The sequence below is a fragment of the Phyllobates terribilis genome, unplaced genomic scaffold (genome assembly GCF_046119375.1).
Source record: "Phyllobates terribilis strain yellow unplaced genomic scaffold, ASM4611937v1 Scaffold_5__5_contigs__length_657084704, whole genome shotgun sequence".
NCBI lineage: Eukaryota > Metazoa > Chordata > Amphibia > Anura > Dendrobatidae > Phyllobates > Phyllobates terribilis.
The window spans coordinates 451,929,002-451,947,765 of NW_027362765.1; positions in this window are offsets into that span (position 1 = coordinate 451,929,002).

Here is an 18,764-nt window from a genome sequence, read left to right on the forward strand (position 1 = left end):
CGACGCAAGGTCCTGAAGACGACCGTCACCTGCGGAGCTGCGGCTTACCGGAAGAAAAACTACGAAGGTAGGCCACGGTTAACTAGGGGGGCGCCAAGATGTCCGACGAACAGCAGAACGCCGACATGCCGGTCAACGTCCCTGAGGTTCAACCTGCACCCGACGATGAGCAGGCCGAAGCGGCTGCTCCACCAGCAGCGCCTGTAACACCTGTCATTCCTATGACTTTACCGTACATTCCTGGAGCAAAGTGGCTCCCCCAGTACAACGGCAAACCAGATACCCTGTCTGGATTCAAACGGAAGATATGTGGTATCTTAGACATGTACTCTATGACCGGCAAACAAAGAGCAGCCATTGTATTAGGACAACTGACCGATGCTGCGGAGCGGGAAGTGGAAGCATGGTCAGCCGCAGACCAGGAGTCAGTGTCCGCAATATTTCAAAAACTACAGACTGTCTTTGAGGACCTTACTGAGGTGGACCTCCGAATGAGGTTCTACAGCTGTTCCCAACAGCCGGAGGACAATGTTCGGGACTACGCCTGGCGTCTGCAGGGGGCCCTGCGGGCTCTTAAACAGGTCAGTCCAACCAGCATTGAAAACGAAAACAAAATGCTAAAGGACCAGTTTGTCCGGGGACTGAGGTCTCCAGAGGAGAGCAGGACTGTGCGTTGGTGGTCCCTGGATCATCCAGATGCCACCTTTGACAATCTCAAGGACATGGCTATAAAGGGACTGCAGCCCCTGGAAGCAAATGCCATCCAACGTTACCAGGGTGGGGCTACCCCAGTGCCTGCTACACCCACCTTTTCCCCAGTGGCTGCTGAAGCCAAGGTTCCAGCAACGTCCCCTAGAGAGCTGGACAGTCTGCGCTCTGAGGTGCGTCAGTTGAGTAAAACCCTGACCACTGTGCTGAGTGCTCTGCAGCTGCGGACGGAGCCCGAGGAAGGAGGGAAGATCCTGTTAGCCGATAGCCCTGAGGATGTCCCCTGGATGCGCAGGAGGAGGCCAACATCACCCTCTTCGAGGACCAGTGACCAGCGCCGTCCACCGAAGGACCCTACCTGCTACCGCTGCCGCAAGACCGGACACATCGCCCAGAATTGTCCTTTAAACGAGAAAACCCTGGGTCCGAGGGCCGACACCCAGGAGTAAACTCACCAGGCCCATCAGACTGGTACAACAGGTTCGTCGGAGGAAGACCTTTCCTGTCCATTGTATTGGACGGGATCTCGACGCATGCTCTGCTGGACACAGGATCTCAGGTAACCATCATGCCTGACGTCCTCTACAAGAGGTTCTGGTCCATGGACGACCTACGTCCGCCAGCTCCAAATCTTTCTGTATATGCCTCAAATGGACTCCCCCTTAACCTACTCGGGGTTAAGAATGTGACTGTAAAGGTGGGGAGAGTGGAGCTGAAGGACCAGGGGCTAATTGTAGTAGAGACTAATCCTGATGACACCAATCCGTATATGGTACTTGGCACTAACATTGTTGGTAACTGTTTGGGAGAGGTTGTGTTCTTGCTCCAACAGATAGCCGACACTGCCAGACCAAGACAGAGGAGGGTGCTGCAGAAGGAAATCCGATATACCCCGATATAGACTGGGAAACCGAAAGCTGTAGATCTCAGAATGGAAACAGGTTTCTGTCAATTATCAAAGACAATTATTTGTCACAACTTGTGCAGGAACCAACTAGAGGGACGGCCCTTTTAGACTTAATATTAACTAACAGGCCAGACAGAATAACTGAGGTGCAGGTCGGGGGGCACCTGGGAAATAGTGACCACAACATTATACAATTCCACGTGTGCTTCAGTAGGTGCCCAGCAAGGGAGTCACAAAAACATTGAACTTCAGGAGGGCAAAGTTTGATCAGCTAAGAGATGCCCTTCACCTTATAGACTGGGATAGTATCTTTAGTAATAGGAGCACGGATAGAAAATGGGAAATTTTCAAAACAGTCCTACATAGTCACTGTAGAAAGTACATACCTTATGGGAATAAAAGGGCTAGGAATAGGAGGAAGCCAATGTGGCTAAATAAGGAAGTCAAGAGGGCAATGAAAAACAAAAAAAGGGCTTTCGGTAAACTTAAACAAGAAGGCAGCGAGGAAGCGCTAATATCTTATAGGGAAAACAACAAAATCTGTAAGAAACAAATAAGAATAGCAAAAGAGGAGACAGAGAGACTAATTGCCAAGGAAAGTAAAACGAATCCCAAACTGTTCTTTAACTATATAAACAGTAAAAGGATTAAAACTGATGGAGTTGGCCGATTGAAAAATAACCTGGGTAAAATCATGGAGGGCGATGAGGGTGAAGCAAACCTACTCAATAGCTTCTTCTCCACTGTTTTCACAAAAGAAAACAATTTATCGGAGGAAATGCAGAGTGATAAAGTAAACCCTCCGCTAAATATCACCCACCTAACCCAGGAGGAAGTTCAGAAGCGCCTAAATAATATCAAAATAGACAAGTCACCAGTCCCAGATGGCATACACCCCCGGGTACTAAAAGAATTAAGTAATGTGATAGACAGACCGCTGTATCTTATATTCAAGCACTCTTTATGGACAGGGACTGTCCCATTAGACTGGCGCCAAGCAAATGTGGTACCAATATTCAAAAAGGGGTCTAAAAGTGACCCTGGGAACTATAGACCAGTCAGCTTAACGTCTGTTGTGGGTAAATTGTTTGAAGGATTTCTTAGAGATGCTATTGTAGAATATCTTAATGATAATAACTGTCTAACTCCATATCAACATGGATTCATGAGGGATCGCTCCTGCCAAACAAACCTGATCGCCTTCTACGAGGAGGTGAGCTCACAGCTGGACCGGGGAGAGTCAGTGGATGTTGTATACCTTGACTTCTCCAAAGCGTTTGATACCGTGCCACACAAAAGGTTGGTATATAAAATGAGAATGCTTGGTCTGGGGGATAATGTGTGCAAGTGGGTAAATAGCTGGCTGAGTGATAGAAAGCAGAGGGTGGTTATCAATGGAGTAAGCTCAGGGGGTGTCAGGGTTACTAGCGGGGTGCCTCAAGGGTCTGTCTTGGGCCCTATATTATTTCATATATTTATTAATGATCTAGTGGAAGGGTTGCATAGTAAAATAGCAATATTTGCAGATGATACTAAACTTTGTAAAGTAGTTAATACAGATGAGGATAGGGCACAGATACAGGAGGATTTAGATTAATTGGGCAGTTGGGCCAAAAAATGGCAAATGGGGTTCAATGCCGATAAATGTAAGGTCATGCACATGGGAAAGAAAAACAGCAGTCACCCATACATATTAAATGGGAAACCGTTGGGGAAATCTGACATGGAGAAGGACCTGGGCGTCTTGGTTAATAGCAAATTAAATTGGAGTGCCCAGTGTCAGGCAGCAGCTGCGAAGGCAAATAGTGTCATGGCATGCATCAGAAGAGGAATAGGGGCATATGATGAGAACATTGTTCTTCCTCTGTATAAAGCGCTGGTAAGGCCGCACTTAGAATATTGTGCACAGTTCTGGGCTCCGGTGCTCAGGAAAGACATATTGGAGCTAGAGAGGGTACAAAGGAGGGCGACTAAGGTAATAAAGGGAATGGAGGGACTAAAATACCCAGAGAGGTTGTCAAAATTAGGCCTATTTACGTTGGAAAAGAGAAGGCTTAGGGGAGACCTCATAAACATGTATAAATACATCAGGGGGCAGTACAGAGATCTCTCCCATGATCTGTTTATACCAAGGATGGTGACAAAGACGAGGGGGCACGCTATGCGTCTGGAGGAAAGGAAGTTCCTGCACCAGCATAGAAGGGGATTCTTTACGGTCAGAGCCGTGAGACTCTGGAACTCTCTGGGAGAGGAAGTGGTGATGTCCAACTCACTTAATGGACGCCTTTCTTGAGAACAATAAAATTACATCCTATGCTTAGTTAATTAATCCAGGGATTTAATCTGACTGACAGATTGGTGTCGGGAAGTGAATTTTTCCTCAATGATGTAAATTGGCCTATACCGCATGTTTTTTTTTTGCCTTCCCCTGGATCAACGCTGTGGAATAGCTGCAGTGCACAAGAAATAGGCTGAACTGGATGGACGCTTGTCTTTTTTTGGCCTTATAAACTATGTAACTATGTAACTATGAGTCCTGATGTATCAACATCAAGTAAGGTTAACAGACGGTGAAATCGGTAACGTGTGGGTAACGGACCCAATACCCATTGTCATCCCCCCAATGAGTGAAATGCTCATCTGGTGTAGAGCTGCTATAGGTCTTAGAGGACAGAGCTACCAGGCGGTAGTAGAACCCCTTTGCTCCGAGCACAGACCCACGCTCTTAACCGCCAGAGGAGTGGTAGATGTACGCAATGGGAGGGTGCCCGTCCGTCTTGTCAACTTAGGGGATGATGAGGTCAGACTGCCACGTTATGCCACTGTTGCCAAATTACATGCTGTCAGTAACAACTGTATTCACGAGGCGGAGTCCTTAACCTCACCAGATGAAGTGGAGGATAATGACCCTGCAACCCAGGTGGAGGATTGGTGTCAACAGCCCCATGCTGGGACAGACACCACTCCTGCCCATCAGAAACAGGGTGTACACTGGGTGGTTCAAGAATACTCGCAGGTGTTCAGTAAACATCCACTAGACTTTGGGAGGATTAAGGGGGTTCAACATCATATCCCCACAGGCGACCATTCCCCAATCAAAGAACTTATAGGTCTATACCACCAGCTCACTACTAGAAGGCAAAGGAAATGCTGCATGACATGAGGAAGGCGGGAGTAATAAGGGATAGTTGTAGTCCCTGGGCAGCTCCCCTAGTGCTAGTTAGGAAAAAGGACGGGAGCATGAGAATGTGTGTAGATTACCGTCAAGTAAATCGCATTACACATAAGGATGCATACCCTTTACCACGCATAGAGGAGTCCCTAGCTGCCTTAAAGTCTGCAAATTACTTTTCCACCCTTGACCTCACTAGTGGGTACTGGCAAGTAGCTGTGGCGCCCCTGAGGGTTCGACCGCCACAGGGATGCTGCACTTCTTTAATGGAGTGTAGTGTTCCTCCTCTGAGGTAAGCCCAGTGTGATAGTCGTGACCCAGCCCTTGCATCCAACACCACACTTCTCCACCAGAGGGAGCTAGTATGCACTAGGTGCTGCTCCCCTGGTTACAGGGTGACTGGGGAACCAAGAGTTAGGGGAACCAGTTAGGGGGTGAGGGTGGAGGACTTACAAGTTAGTTACACTTCAGATTTCATATTTAATTGAAAGCCATCTATGGTCTTGGTTCTTTTTCGTTGGTCTTTCAGCTGCTCTTCTGTGCTGTCATTGTCACGGGTGTGTTGCCACGAAGATCGTCACGAGTACACAGCCTGACTTCTCGCAGCTGACTTGTTGGTGCTTTGTGTTTTCTCGGCAGTGTAGGAGTTAATTCTCTCTCTCTCTGGGCTAGCTGAGGTCCAGCCTCGCCCAGCTGCAATCAATGCTTCTTTAGTGAGACTCCTTTATATTCCTGCAGGTCTGTTTGGGAGGTGTCGGTGAAAGCTTTTCATTCAGACTTACAGAGCGGATCGTGGTTGTCAATGGTAACTTGGAGTTCCAGGTATCGAGGGTCATTGATTCACGCTTTAATCGCCGGTCCCTTCAGTACTTGGTTCATTGGAAGGGGTATGGTCCTGAGGAGAGGATGTGGGTTCCTGCGTCGGATATTAACGCAGACCGATTAGTTCGGGCCTTCCACACGACTCACCCGGATAAACCTGGCCCTGAGGGTCCAGAGGCCCCTCGTAGAAGGGGGGGTACTGTCACGGGTGTGTTGCCACGAAGATCGTCACGAGTACACAGCCTGACTTCTCGCAGCTGACTTGTTGGTGCTTTGTGTTTTCTCGGCAGTGTAGGAGTTAATTCTCTCTCTCTCTGGGCTAGCTGAGGTCCAGCCTCGCCCAGCTGCAATCAATGCTTCTTTAGTGAGACTCCTTTATATTCCTGCAGGTCTGTTTGGGAGGTGTCGGTGAAAGCTTTTCATTCAGACTTACAGAGCGGATCGTGGTGTTTGGAGTTGCTGAGATAAGTGTATTTGGAAGTGTGTTTTCCCTTTCCTTGCTTTATCATTTATCTCCTTTCCCGTTGGTGTTCCCTCTGTTGTAGTTGTTTAGAAGTTGTATGCAAGGTGGTTTTGGTTTTTCCCTTGTACTGTCTCGTTCGTCTAAATACTGTGTGTGGGCATATTATTTCTGGTTCCCTATTGTTGTGATCGGGGTCCTTCTCAGGACTAGATTACTTAGGTGCAGGGATCCTCAGAAGGTAGGGGTTACGCTGGCGGCCTGGACCTCTGTACCTTTAACAGTACCTCCAGGATGAGGGATTAGTCAGGGCCCCAGCTTAGGGTCAGCTTAGGCCCCCTACCTCCAGTATTCTGTGACAGTGTGACAGTCATATACTGTGTGTAATGTGACCTCCCTCCCGGAGCGCAGATCCTGTGTGGGCCTGCGTCGGCAAGGGACACAGCCCTCGTACCTTAGCCTTGGGTCGAGGGGCAGGTTGTAGACAAGGAATGTCTCAACCCGGCCAAGGACCAGGACCAAGAAGGCCCGGAGCTTAAGATTGTGGCTCCATAGCAAATGGATCCCAGGCAGGATGCAGACGGAGCGGAGTACGCCACCTGTCCTCGCCAACCTGATATATTCAGAGGGACTCCGGCCGACCTTGTTACTCTACGTCCTGGACGGGAAAGCCCGGTAGGCCCAGAGGATCCCACCGGGTATCGGACGGAGCGGAGCTGCCACCCGTACCCTTGTTCTGAGAGGAGCTCAGAGGGAGACCCGGCCTATTTGCACACACATGAACAGGAAAGGATTCGGTCTGTAGTTCAGGAACACTCTGCGGTAAGGTCCCGACTGAATGATGGACTTACTCGGAGGTTGTCGGACCCCCGTCTCTGGTGAGCGCAGGACTCTGCGGGGAGCAGGGAGTCGCCTTCCTTTGCCAGCTATGTGAGTAAAGCCTTGGAAGTTCACCCCTATGGCCTCCGGACTGTTATTTCTGCACCACACCGCGGGACGCGGCATCTGTTTCTCCCTCTACTACTACCCCCATCCTCCTGTCCCTCTGCCCTCAGGCCTTGCTCCGACTGTGGGGAGTAGTAAGAACTTTGGCCGCCATAACACCGAGCCTCAGTGGACTGCGGCGGCGCTGGTGGCCCCTCACCAGGCACCACAGGTGGCGTAGTTGTTAATTAGCCACTCAACCCAGGTAAGCCCACACCATCTCCTTTTAATGTGACGGCCCTGAGCACGGGTCGGGTCCGGGCCGCGGCTGCATTCCATCTCTCCTTCGCTGGACCCGACTCCGAGTCCCCCAACACCCAGGGTAAACTAAAAGGGCTTACACCGGATGTCCGAGAGCATCACATTACCTCAGAGGACAAAAGCCTGTTCCAGCTCCTGCAATTGCTATCCTGCAGTGGAGCTTATCCAGATCAAGACTCAGTGTAGCTCAGAGAAGTGAGCTTTAGGTGTGCCGGTGCCATAAGATCGGTGAAGCGCGGCAAGCTGCCGTTAGTGTGAGTAGCCTAGTGAGGGCCCGAGTAGGCCAAAGGCGAGTGGAGAATTAGTACATGGGGGGCAGAGGAGCTTAACTAGCTCACCCCAAAGAATTTACCGGACACCGGGTCCGAAGCTTACCGGGATCTCTATGACCCAGTAAGATATAACCGGAATCCCTGGAGAACTACAGGTCCCAGGATCGCTAAAGTGCTGATACGTAACAGAGCCGGGAAACACATAGGCCCCGCAAGCTGAGGAGCGTGTATTCCAAGAGAAGGCCCTACCACAAGGTCAGCCAGCGCAGGACAGAGACAAAGTTAGGCCTAGCTCCAGGCAGGTCAGAAACTTACTACGCAGAGGCAAGTAACAGGAGGCCCTACACCCGCTCATTGGGGAGGATCCTGACATGCACCCTTCACCCTACAGTGCTCCGGGACGTGCCTGAATTTCCATCCGTAAAAGGTACTGAAGTGACTATCGTGTCTGACCCTGTTCTTGCCCTGATCCGGCTGGGTCACGCCTGTCCTGCATCCACTTTCCCGTACGCTGCCCTGAGGCCTAGCTCCACCTGTGGGGAGCTATACCATCGAGCTGCCTTATCATCGGCCTCAGTGGACTGCGCAGCGCTGGTGATTCTCACCAGAAGCCACAGGTGGCGTCACGAACTTTAATAAAATTAACAACTATCAACGCTATTAAAGAGAGACCCCAGGGTACGGGCCCGGGAGCCGACCACCGCGACATCCCCAAGGCAAGGCTAAAGGCCTGGGTACCGAGTCATCCCCATACCCTGGGCTAGTCATCTCCATTATGTCTTCTGCACCAAACCGTATACAGCGCAGAGAGCAAAGACTGTGTGGTGGTGCAAGGAGCTGACGGCTCCCTGCTCCACTACTATATACAACCATATCTATGAGGATACAGATTGGACATGTGCCAACCTCCTGAGACAGCTTCCCAAATTAGGCATCCTAGACAGGAGGGATGCTATAGAAAGTATACATACTTCTAATTATTACTCGTGTCTTTCTAAACCTCCTAAACTGAGAAATGACTTTCACACTCTGACAACTATCAGCGTAGACAGATATATATAATATGTGTCGACAGGTTTTATATAATTTGTACCTGAAAAAAAAAGCACTTACAAAGTTTTCTCCATCGCATTCTTCTCTTCCTCTTCCTTTTCCAACCTCTCTTGTATGATTTGTTTGATTTCTTTCCTATTGTAGATGGAACATATATCATCATCTCATATATAAATGTATAAATATCAGCAATTTGAAGATCAGTAGTGAACACATTCCGCCCCTTGGCCTCCATCCCAAATACATTCCCAACATTTTCCATCTACATCACACAAATGATACAATTCTGTCTATGTGGAGCGATCACTAGAGGGCGCTCACTGTGTAGAGACGGAAGAAACCTAGAAGGCTGGCGGCATAAAAAGACCTCATGGTTATTATATACTTTTGCTATACGTCTATCCCAGACTTATTTAATGCTTTAATAACTGGGAAATTTTCCATTTTGGAACCTTAATTTTTTACTGCCCTTCTTCCAAGAACCGTATTCCTTTATTTTTGGTCTACATAGACATTTCAGAACTTAATTTTTTGCAGATCGAATTCTAGTTTTAAATGACACCAATCACTTCACCATATAATCTACTGAAAAGCGAGCAAAAATTCCAAAAGTAGTAAAATGGTGAACAAAATACAGTTCATTGCAGCATTTATTATTTGGTAAAAATGTCCTGGCAGTATTATTCTTTAGGTCAGTTACAGTACGGTGATACCAAACGTATAAAGATTTTTTTAGAATTTAGTGGTAAAAAATAATTCTAAACTTTGTAAATAAAAAAAATTAGTTTGTGACACCATTTTCTGAGGCTTGTAACTGTGGGTCTGAGCTTTCATTGTTATGGAGACAATTTTGGCGCTCATACGACATTTCAATGTATTTTTGGTGGGTGGTACAGCAACTGAAAAATTATATTCTTGTGTTTTGACTCCTTTTCTTTTTGATGTTTTACGAGTGGTTAAAATAATTATATATCTTGATAGATCAGACTTTTATGGACGCTTGATATCAAATATGTTTTTTGATTTCATTACTTTTTAAATATTAAAAAGGAGGATGATTGAAACATTTAATTTTTTAATATATTTTTAAAACCAGGTCTCAGAAAATGGCGACTCAAGCAGAAGTTTTTTCTCCAAATTTGCTAATTTATTTTATGTATATTTGGTATCTCCATATTCATACTGACCAGGAGAATCATATTGCCAGGTCATTTTTACAGTATAATTAACATTGTAAGTAAAAATCATCAAAAAACCATTGCGGGATTTCCTTTTTTCCCAGCAGTTTTGTAGAGCTTGGAACTTTTTTCCCCGCTTTCCAATACATCACATAAATTAAATAGTGTTATTCAAATATACAACTCGTCCCGCAAAAAACAAGCCCTGATATGGCTGTCAATGGAAAAATAAATAAAATGATGGCTCGTGGAAGTAGGGGGGAAAAAACAAAACGCAAAAGCGGAAAATGACCATGTTGGTAAGGGGTTAAATAGGTAAACAGCCGCAGGTGGAGCTTACCCCGGCTGCAGCTGTTATAGGCAGATGACGGCTGTGAAACACAGCAAGTATCTACCTGGTGCAGTTTCTGAGCCGCTCTATGCTCCTGATGCCACCACATGAGAAGCGATCGTTATTTTAAATTAACTCTTTTAGCGCCGATTGGTCAGTAACTATTGATTGACCAATCGGGGCCAAAAGGGTTAATAAATAGAGGTGACACCAAACCAATCACCTCTTGCCACTGTGTTGTTGTTTTTTTAACTTTATTGACAAAATGCTGTCATTGGCTGGTCAGAATTGACCGGTCACTCACAGCTATTGCTGATGTGGGGGCCGCCATAGCCCCCCAGGATTACGTGCAGAGATGGTCTGCTGTCAGAGACGGCAGGCATCTTTACTCGGTCACCACGCGATTGCGCCGTGCAAGTACAGCAGGTCTCAGTAAGAGGTTAAAGGGGTTGTCCACTTTTGGGGGCAATTTTTTAGCTTATTTGAATGTTTCTATTTTTGGTCAAAAAATTATTTTTCTAATTGGGTTTCATTAAAACATTTGCACCTTTTGCTTTCTGTAGCTTCAGTGTTGCAATATCTATTGCTGGCTGTATAATGAGTTAACTGAAAATCTGTCAGTGTACTCAGTGTCAGACTGGAGTGCCAAGGGCCCACCAGTAATATTGACTTAGGGGGCCCAATTTTCACCTGCATGCAATTATTACATTACCCTTGTTCACAAATTTACATATACCTCGATATAATAATAATAAACTGGGTAGTTTGGCAAATGAATGATGATATGCTGTTTTTTTCTGTACAGAGTGAATTATGCCAAGTACTGCCCATACAGTGGGGTTGGTGGCCCCAGTCTGCACAGGGGCCCACCGGGGGATTCCCCTGTTCCACTATGGGCCAGTCCGAGCCTGAGTGTACTTGTTCTAAAGGTCCAATGGGAGAGTTTGTAACTTTATCTGTCTTTTTTAGCTCCTCTCAGTCAATTTATAATCACAGACCACATCGAAATTGAATGTGGAGGGAAACAAAGCGCCTGAGAAAGGCAAATGGTGCAAAATATGTAATGAAACTAAAATGCAAAAATGTTTTGTCACCTATCTACGGGAATAATCCATTATCTCCTGTATTTTCTAACATATTTTATCCAGGATGAAATAAATGTTAACCCCTTAACCCCCGAGGGTGGTTTGCACGTTAATGACCAGGCCAATTTTTTCAATTCTGACCACTGTCACTTTATGAGGTACTAGCTCTGAAACGCTTCAACGGATTCCCCTGATTCTGAGATGTTAATTCGTAACATATTGTACTTCATGATAGTGGTAAAATTTCTTCAATATCACTTGCGTTTATTTGTGAAAAAATCGGAAATTTGGTGAAAATTTAGAAAATTTAGCAATTTTCAAACTTTGAATTTTCATGCCCTTAAATCAGAGAGATATGTCACACAAAATAGTTAATAAATAAAATTTCCCACATGTCTACTTTACATCAGCACAATTTTGGAACCAACATTTTTTTTGTTAGGAAGTTCTAAGGGAGTTGACCAGCGATTTCTCATTTTTCCAGCAACATTTACAAAAACATTTTTTTAGGGACCACATCTTATTTGAAGTGACTTTGAGGGGCCTTTATGACAGAAAATACCCAAAAGTGACACCATTCTAAAAACTGCACCCCTCAAGGTTCTCAATACCACATTCAAGAAGTTTATTAACCCTTCAGGTGCGTCACGGGAATTTTTGGAATGTGGAAGAAAACAATGAACATTTAACCTTTTTTCACAAAAAAGTTACTTTAGACCCATTTTTTTTATTTTCACAAGGGTAACAGGAAAAAATGGACTACACAGTTTGTAGAGCAATTCCTCCTGAGCACGCTGATACCACATATGTGAGGGAAAACCACAGTTTGGGCGCACGGCAGGGTTCAGAAGGGAAGGAGCACCATTAGACTTTTTGAATGTAAAATTTGTTTGAATAAGTAGCGGACGCCATGTTGCGTTTGGAGAGCCCCTGATGTGCCTAACCAGTGGAAACCCCCCACAAGTGACACCATTTTGGAAGCTAGACCCCTCAGGGAACTTATCTAGATGTGTGGTGAGCACCTTGAACCCCCAGGTGCTTCACAGAAGTTTATAATATTGAGCTGTAAAAATAACATTTTCACATTTTTCTCACAAAAACATTTTTTCATCCCTTAATTTTGCATTATCATAAGGGTAACAGGAGAAACTGCACCATGAAATTTGTTGTGCAATTTCTCCTGAGTATGCCGATACCCCATATGTGGGGGAAAACCATTGTTTGGGCGCACTGCAGGGTTCGGAAGGGAAGGAGCGCCATTTGACTTTTTGAATGTAAAATTTGTTTGAATAATTAGCGGACGCCATGTTGCATTTGGGGAGCCCATGATGTGCCTAAACAGTGGAAACCCCCCACAAGTGACACCATTTGTGAAACTAGACCCCTTAGGGAACTTATCTAGATGTGTGGTGAGCACCTTGCACCCCAGGTGCTTCACAGAAGTTTATAATATTGAGCCGTAAAAATAAAATGTTCACATTTTTCCCACAAAAAATGTTTTTCATCCCCTAATTTTGCATTATCATAAGGGTAACAGGAGAAATTGCACCATGAAATTTGTTGTGCAATTTCTCCTGAGTACGCCAATACCCCATATGTGGGAGAAAAACCACTGCTTTGGCGTACGGCAGGGTTCGGAAGAGAAAGGAGCGCTATGTTGGCTGGGATAGGTTGCGGACGCCATGTCACATTTGAAGAGTTGCTGACATGCCGAAACAGCAGAAACCCCCACAAGTGAACCCATTTTGTAAACTACACCTCTCAAGGAATTCATCTAGGGAAGTAGTGAGTATTTTTTAATTTTTTAATTTATACCATTGGGCAGTGAAGAAAACATAATTATATTTTTACCACAAAAAAATGTTTTACCCTCAGATTTTACATTTTCACACAGGGCAATGGGTAAAAATGGTGCCGAAATGTGTCACACAATTTCTTCTAAACATGGCAATACCCCATATGTGGCTGTACCGTACCGCTTAGCCATACAGCAAGATCCGGGAGGGACGGAGCGCTATGACTGACAGCTGTCGCGCACTAAAAGACGCTTTTTTTTGCAAAATCTAGATTTTACATCGCCATATTTTGAGAGCTATAATTTTTCCATATTTCGGCCGACAGTCATGTGACGGCTTGTTTTTTGCGGGACGAGTTGACATTTTTACTGGTACGTGACATTTTTTGATCGCCTTCTATTCCGTTTTTTGGGAGGTAAAATGAACAAAAACCAACAATTCAGGAATTGTTTTTTGAGGTTTTTTTTATGCCGTTCTGCGTGTGGTAAAAGTGATAAGGCAGCGTTATTCTTCAGGCCAGTACGTTTACAGCGATATTACACTTACCGTATATTTTTTTTATGTTTTGGCGCTTTTACACAATAAAACTATTTTATAGAGAAAATTTTTTTTTTTCATCTCTTTATTCTGAGAGCTATAACTTTTTTATTTTTCGGCTGATGGAGCTGTATGGCGGCTTTTTTTTGTGGAACAAGATGACGTTTTCAGCAGTACCATTTCTATTTCCATTTTGCTTTTTGATTGCATTTTATTCCACTTTTTCTTTGGCAATATGATGAAAAAGCATAGATTTTTACTCCGTTTTTTATTTATTTTACGGTGTGCACAGAAGGAGTTAATTAGTGTGACAGTTTTATAGATCGGGTTGTTTCGGACGCGGCGATACCAAATATGTGTACTTTTTTTGTTTTTGCATAAAAATACGGATTTATTAGTTTAATATTTTATTTATTTATTTTTATTTATTTTGTGATTTTTTTAACAGTTTGAAAACATTTTTTAGACTTTTTTTTTTACATTTTTACTTAGTCCCTGTATGGGACATTAATTTTTGTTTTTCTAATCACTGTTCTCATGCAATGCAATAGACATGTATTGCATGGCATGAGAGCTCTGCTGGCAGTTTTACACTGTCAGATCTCCTGCTAGACTTCAGCTACAGACTGAAGTCTAGCAGGACACCGTACATGGCAGACCCGGAGGTGGTCATGTGACCTCCGGCTGCCATGACAACGGCAGGTCCTGTCAGACATCAGGGGGTCGTCGGAGAGGTAAGTGGACGACCCCCGCTCCTCTCACTATCTTCTAAATGCCGCGATCGCTATAAATCGCGGCATTTAGAAGATAGCCAAGGGTTAACATCATTGGCACCTGATCTAATCAGGTCCTGATGATGTCCCCTATCAAAGCTGTCGCTCTGCACCGCACCCGCAGCACTTGCAGGACCCTGGGGGTCCTGAGCGCTGCGGGACCACCGACTGTTTAGAAACGTTGGCGCTGCACAGAGCCCAGGCAGTGCCGACGTTTATGTACAGTGGGCGGTCGGGAAGCGGTTAACGAACTTATTTAGATGTGTGGTCAGCACTTTCAACCCCCAAGTGTTTCGCAAAAGTTCATGACGTAGAGCCGTGAAAAAAAAAATCCACAAAAATGATTTTTTAGACACATTTTTTTTATTTTCACAAGGGTAACTAGAGAAATTGGACCCCAAAAGTTGTTGTGCAATTTCTTCTGAGTATGCTGATACCCCATATGTCAGGGAAAGTCATTGTTTGGGTGCATGGTAGGGCTCGGAAGGGAAGGAGGTACGCTTGGGAATGCAGACTTTAATGGATAGGTTTGTGGGCGTCATGTCGCATTTGAGTCCCTAATGTGCCTAAACAGTGGAAATGCCCAACAAGCGCCCCCTTTTTGGAAACTAGACCCCCAATGAATTTATCTAGATGTATGGTGAGCACCTTGAACCCCCAGGTGCTTCACAGAAAATTATAACGTTGACTTGTGAAAATAAAAAAAAAACTAATTTTTTCCACAATTTCTCCTGAGTATGCTGATACCCCATGTGTTGGAGAAAACGACTGTTTGGGCGCATGTCAGGGCTCGGAAGGGAAGGAGTGACGCTTTGGAATGCAGACTTTGATGGATAGGTCTATGGGTGTCATGTCACGTTTGATGAGTCCCTGATGTGCCTAAACAGTGGAAATGCAAAACAAGTGCCCCCTTTTTGGAACTGATACCTGATTTGTGAATTATATAATTTAGTGTCATTCGTCATTCGTCAGTTGTGTAGGACAACCTGACGAACAATACACAACTGACGTATACACAACTGACGTAGTGTTTGTCACGTTGTCATACGTCAGTTGTGTAGTGTTCATCAGGTTATCATACGTCAGAAATTAATTTAGTAGTGCATGGAAGTATGGTACCTTCTGAAGCAGTCTTTCATGCACAGACTAGGTTTGTCGGGGCAGGTGTCGCATTGATAGGTGGTGTCCTTGCGTATTCCCCTTCTGTAGCACACTCGGCACATCTTTTGTGACTTACCTTTTTGTTCCGCTGTGATTGACCACCCCTGGGAAATGCTGGTCTGGTACAACTCGAGGTCCTTCAGTTCCAGATGTACTGGGGCCCGCTCCGTCACCACTGCCAAATATCAGGGCCTTGATCACTACCACCTGGAAGTGAAGGTATGACGTAGAAGTCTGGCCTGCACATTGTGATAGAAGGAAAGCGTTGTGCATTGCCATCTGTACGATGTGCACGGCCAGCTTCTTGTACCATACCTTGGCAATTTCTCAAAGCATTGTACGGCTGGAGGACTTGATCAGAGAGATCAACTCCCCTCATGTACTTGTTGTACCCCACTACACATTCTGATTTGACGACCTGTGTAGTGGAACCTCGTACAGTGCTGAGGGTGCTTCCATCACCATGTATGGTGGTCAAGAGAAGGACATCCCTCTTGTCCTTTTACTTGATCACCAGCAGGTGGTCGCTACATTGGGCTCTGCTCTCTCCCCTTATGAGCATCTGCCCAATTAGCGTCTTCGGGAGGCCTCTCTGATTTTTGCGAACAGTACCGCAGGCTGCGGTACCTCGCGCAGAGAGAGACTTGAAGAGAGGGACATTGGTATAAAAGTTATCCACGTGGAGGTGATAATCTTTATCCAGCAGTGGGTGCACCAAATCCCACACAATTTTCCCACTCACTCCCAGAAGAGGGGGGCTTTCAGGGGGTTCAATCCGGAAGTCCTTCCCTTTGTGAGTGTATCCTGAGGTACTCTCACAAAGTTTATACAGTTTGATTCCGTACCTGGCCCTCTTACTGGGCTGGTACTGCCGGAATCCAAGTCGCCCCTTAAAATGGATTAAGGACTCATCCACGCAGATGTCCCTTTGGGGCACATACACTTCAGCAAACTTGTTGTTGAAGTGATCGATGACAGGCCGAACTTTGAAAAGACGATCAAAGTTTGGGTCATCACGTGCAGGAAACCTTGCATTATCGTTGTAATGCAAGAACTTGTGGATGGCCTCAAAACGTGTCCGGGTCATGACCATTCAGAACACTGGAGTGTTATACAAAACATCAACACTCCAGTATTGCCGAACTTCTGGCTTCTTCAGGATGCCCATATGAAGGACCATACCCCAAAACTTCATCGTTTTTACTGCGCCTACAGGAGCCCAGTTAGCAAATTATGAAGAGGGGTTTTATTCTAAAAATTGATGAGCATATAAATTAGTTTGGTCCACCATGAGGTTTACAAAATCCTTAGAGAAAAAGACTTTGAAAAAGTCTAGTTCTGTGAGGCTGGTGGTGTCAAACGTGATTCCTGATTGTGCCACGAAATCAGGAATCAACGGCTCATAATTTTCTGCGGGGCGAGGTCCATACGGGGTCAGTAATGGGGGGCGCTGGTTCATCTTCTCTCCAGGTACGACTGCGGGGTGGTTCAGCAGCACCTGAGGAGGAAGAGGAAGGATGACGACGAGGAGTCGGAAAAATAAAGAAACGTGGGATCCTCTCCCTCGCTGTCAGTGTCGGAGGCAAGAAAAGCGTATGACTCCTCCACTGAATACCGAGTTTGGGATGAGCGGGACATTTTTTTTTTATGTATGTGGTGCGTGTGTGTCAGTACTTTATTTAGAATGGGGGAGGGGAGAGTGGGGGAGGGGAGAGAGGGGGATTGTGGTGGATGAGGGAAGATCAGAGATGGACTTACCAAAGTCTTCTCTGTTCTTCTTTCAGCAGCAGGAGCAGGCTCTGGGGCAGGATCTGGGGCAGGATCTAGAGCAGGATCTAGAGCAGCTAACTGAAGGAGGAGTCCGGAGCAGGAGCAGACCCCAGCAACAGCAGGAGACCAGAAAAGAAGACCCAGGAGACTGGAGACCGGAGCAGGTAGGAGAAAGGTGTTGTGGTGTCACAGAGGCTTTTGTGGCACCACAAGGCCCAGCACAGAGGAGATCAGACGTGTGACCACTCTGAAGAAATCCTCACCAACTCTGAGGAGCTGCAGGGTGGTCATAAGGGGGTGATAGGGTGGTGACAGGCAGGTCACCGTGCGGTCGCGCTCTTATTGCTGCGATCGCCGTTTACAATCAGAGCGGTTTGGAGGGAGGGCTGGCATTACTAGGCAACAGCTTAGGATCGATGCTCTTAGGAGCACCGATCCTAGGCTGCACATCACTGTTTCAGGCAGTGATCATGGTTGCGGGAGGGGGGTGACGACACCCCCTGGGATGACGACGCCATCTACCCTGAGGTAAGATGGCGCAGGAAATTTAATGCGATCACTGCGATTTTGGTCGGGGGACCGCATTAAGCAATATGCGTAATAGTACATTCCTGGCCCAATAGGCCCAGGGCACAAGGACGTACTATTACCACAAACGTCAGAAAGGGGTTAAGACTTATGGGATCTGCTTTGCTGGACTGAAATTTTGGATTGAGAAGTCTGTGTCTCCTGGCAGATGTTACTGTGATCTGGAAGTCGTGAACACTCCAGCGGTGAGATGACTTTATCTATAGGTTTAACATCTATAATATCTGATATATTTCTATAGAAGCCATATCAAGATATTGCCTCATTTTTATTTTCTGCTCACGAGTCAAATAACAATTCCTCTAATGTTTGTATCCCATAAAAAAACACTTTTCCAACTTATTACATTAACATATGATAAATGAGCGACACCCAGTAAATGACAACTGCGGTATCTGTGTAGTAGATATACGGTGTATCATGTGCAGACAGGTTTTATATCATCTGTACCTGGAGACAATGAGTCACACATTGGAGATAAGGAAACATCTATATCATTGGGATCTATAAGGTTTGCTTCTATTATATCAGTAATTCAGTAATTCTCTGCACTTACATTGTAATGATCCTGTTCTTGATCAATTCTATGTTTTTCTTTAGCTCTTTTGTCTCATTATTCCTATTGTACAAGGAAGATATATCAATTTATTTTAAATGGTCACAAACTCAATAGTATAAGCAAAAGTCGTTCAGGCGTGCCCGGAGGAATTACAGTCACGGCTCACAGCACTGAGAGCGGCGGATGTAACCACACCCTGACACTGACTGGTTGCTCAGAAGTGCATCAGTGCAGAGCCGGCTGTCAGTCAGTGCCGGGGTGTGGTTACAGCCGCCCTCACTGTGTACGTAGTGGTGGCTGAAGCTGTGCCGGACACTCCTCTATGACTGGAAGCCGGAGGCTGCCGG